Source organism: Penaeus monodon, chromosome 24, assembly GCF_015228065.2.
Source record: "Penaeus monodon isolate SGIC_2016 chromosome 24, NSTDA_Pmon_1, whole genome shotgun sequence".
NCBI classification, from domain to species: domain Eukaryota; kingdom Metazoa; phylum Arthropoda; class Malacostraca; order Decapoda; family Penaeidae; genus Penaeus; species Penaeus monodon.
In genome coordinates this window covers 23,349,588-23,353,042 of record NC_051409.1, presented here as the reverse complement: position 1 = coordinate 23,353,042, position 3,455 = coordinate 23,349,588, and the positions used below count along the sequence as shown (strand labels likewise).

The 3,455-nt window shown below is 39.0% G+C and overlaps 2 pseudogenes; both read right to left on the bottom strand.

Moving 5' to 3' along the window:
- Positions 1–260: 260 nt before the first annotated feature.
- On the bottom strand, positions 261–2,323 carry LOC119588892 (annotated as a pseudogene).
- Positions 2,324–2,348: 25 nt separating this feature from the next.
- On the bottom strand, positions 2,349–3,011 carry LOC119588891 (annotated as a pseudogene).
- Positions 3,012–3,455: the final 444 nt, after the last annotated feature.

The following is a 3,455-nucleotide window of genomic DNA, read 5'->3' as shown; positions in this document are numbered from 1 at the left end:
CTTAATATACTTATATATCGAAAATCAGTGGAAAAGGTATGTGAAAAATAAAAATTCACAGAGATGTAGCTCAAATAATTTGTTCCTAGTTTTTTTATCGAAATTATTCAGTGTTACTTTTTTACATTTGACCAATGTTTGTCTAGAAATTTTCTTTAAATAATATTTAAAATTCAAGTATCTCAATTAACAAGCCATTGCAAATCTATTGAATTAATGGTGTATAAATCATTTTAAAAATTTGCTTTATAAGGATCTCATTAAACTTGCATAGGATTTAAAAAAGAATTTCTTGGTGAGCCAAAGTACCTCAATTCGGGTAAGAAACTAGGAGAGCTCTCATTGTACTCTTTCGGAATTCTCTGTAAAAAACACAAAGTTCCTGGTCAGCAGCATGCTCTGCCAAAGTGCGACACAAACACCAGTTAAAGGCTGTCCTTTCCCATTCGGGATGCAGTTGAGACCAATGCTGTTGGAATAGATACAAACCATGTCGTGGGGGGATCTGTAAACCCGCTTCACTTTTAGAGTTTCACTGCTTGAAGTCGTATAACTTCACTCAGGTTGTACAAGTTGAAGATGAAGAGTTTAGGTTTGTTAGTGAGCTGAGGACAATCTGAATCTTTGAAGAGATTTAAGATATAGTCGATGTCTACAGATTTCATATCGGACGTAAGAATCTTCCTGTCATTTATACTATAACCAGAAATGACAAATATAGCACATCCGACGTTGTCAGCTCATCAGCATCCCGAATATTTTTCAGGACTTCCTTCGTTTGCTGAGCCGTGGGTGACGAGTGGTTTCACACACGTATCCCATTTTGCCAAATACATCTGACATAATGCGAGCATCGTAGTCGAGTTGCTGAAGGTTCAGGTCGGATCTGTCCTTGAAAGAACTGAAGTTGAAGATGCGAACAAAGCCTCGTGCATTTTTGTCCATCTTGTACGCATCAGCACCTCCTTGCACTGCCGTTGCATGTCTCACGTGAAACTGTCGTGTGGGCACCTGAAATTAAAAGATGTTTGTCCTTAGTGGAATGTAAAGTAATGAAGGAATTTACTTCAACATAAAAATAGTATCAGTCTTAAATAGAAAAAAAGCAAAAAAACATAGATACTGCTACAATCATTTCCAAAGCATAAAAAATAAGTAACTCACTTTAAGCGTACCGAGTTTGAGGCGGCTGATGTTAGAAAACCAGTTTCATCGATTTTCTTATCATTTCTATTTTCTGAAACATTTGGAGTCAATGTAATTTTCAAAAGCTTACATTACGTCATATAATTATTTTGTTCTCAAGACACTGTTGGACAGTTTGAGGAAATATGTGACAGAAGATGATTACCTTTGCAAACATGGCAACAGCCCATTCCATATTCAGGGCATTGGCCAGGAGGCGAGGTGTAGTAACCCAAGATCTCGTGCCAACACCCCGTTCACCAGCTTTCCACCATGACTGTCTGGATCTGCACCAAGTTCCACAAGCTTTTCTGCTTCTTTCTTCTTTCCTTCTAATATGGCCGTGAACAGATGGCCTCCAAGCTTAAACAAAGAAACTGATTTAGAAAAGCAAATACACTGATTTTTTTTTTCACATTTAGCTACATTCTAGTACTTTACAGTTAAGTTATAATGCGGAGTCTCGGATTCAACTTGTCTGATTTTAATCCTACTGTAGTGTCTAGGATTCCATCATAAATACTTACCAAGGATTTACGTGTTATGATGACTATCCCGTTTGTCGGCTTCAAAATCAGAGTCACGCAATAAAGTTTCAGCACTTGTGTGTGAACCCTTTCAGCGGCCATATGAGCTGGAGTCTGTCCATACTTGTTAGTAACATTGGGACTGATAAATTTCAGCAGAAACATCACCACATCCGGTTGGTTGTGAGACGATGCAGCATGAAGGAGTGTGCATCTGTCTTGGTTATTCCTCACTGCTGATCCTGTATCTTGTATTAGTTCTTGCACTCTAGCTATAAACTCCATCTTCCACCGCTTTGAACAGCTGACCCTAGGAGCAATAACAACTTGTTGAATTTAGATACATTTTGAAAATTGCTAAAGTTAACAAATTATTAAATATTTGATAAAGAAGCAATTAGATATGTCTACTAAAAGTTTACATTACCTTTAACTTGAAGACATGAAGGTTTTGTGATTAGCGATGCGTTTATCAATCTGTTTGTTGAACTTCGGGTATTAATGTAACGTTTCGATGGAGTCTTCGTTCTCTTCGCCATCATAACATCAGGCTGGGTTTGCTTTGACTTTCGTGGAGACTTTAATTTCCATAAGTTGACTTTTGGGACATGGAATAGGGTTTACTTCGATGCCCGTTTAGGATCTAAGGGCAATTTGTTTTTCCCAAATTGAACATATGTCACCTTCAGAATATTTATCTTCTGAAGTTTTTTCTTTATCAAAGTCGTCTAGGGATGTATTCTGCAGTTGACTTAGCACAAATGACCTACTCTGAGACATTTCTCAGATCCCGTATTTGGAGCATCCGTGGATTTTTCACTGGTCTATTCGGCCTCAGATATCACTACCTCTTTCTCTGCTGCCTGACCTTCTGACCTATTGTCATAAGTGAGAGCCCGGATTTTACTTTTGTTCCTGTCATAGGTCCTTCTGATGGAGCCTCAATTGCATGTCTTGTGTTATTGGTGACATAGGCGGTGAAATAATGCAGCTTCCTTTCCCTGTTCTGCTGTACCAACGTCCTCTGTTGAGACCCTAGCTCTCTTTTCTAATGAAGCTTTAGTTCTCCTTCACTTGACAGGTTCCTGGACCTCTTAGAGAGAATTCTTTAGACGAGGCTTGCTTGTTAGAATCTCCACTTCCACTTCAATGTTTGCATTTGTACTGCAGAATCTTTTCATCGGCAGTTCAGCGCCGTTTCCTTTGATGTTTCCTCTAATGAAATATCTGTAGGCAGATTGCTAGGCATTTGATTATCTGCTCATTAAACATATTTCCAGATACTGAAGTCTTCTCCATGCCACTGCATCGCCTTATTAGCTTGAATAGCGAGTCTGGACGTCACATTCGAATTTTCTTTCGATTCGGAAGATAACTGTTACAGTTGGCTAATCTTCATTTGAGATCTTTGCGCTGGGAAGCAAAATCAACGAATTTTCTGACACCCCGCAGTAAAGACTGGCAAAGAATGATTTTCGTTCGCACAATTTAATCGGAGCCCACCCTTTCCCTCCACGGAAGGCAATCTTCCGAAATGTAGGGGTGTTTTACACCCATTTTCCCCGAGGAGAAGTTCGTTGAGAAGGATGTGGAGGGGAAGGTCACTGTCTCTAAAGACCTTTAATCTTTAAAATTTTCTGATTATTCTTTTTCCTCGCACAAGTCCCCTAAAGGGGTTACTTATACTTAAAATGTTCAACCAACTTTACTTGATGGCGAGCGAGAGAGCATGTGACTGCATGA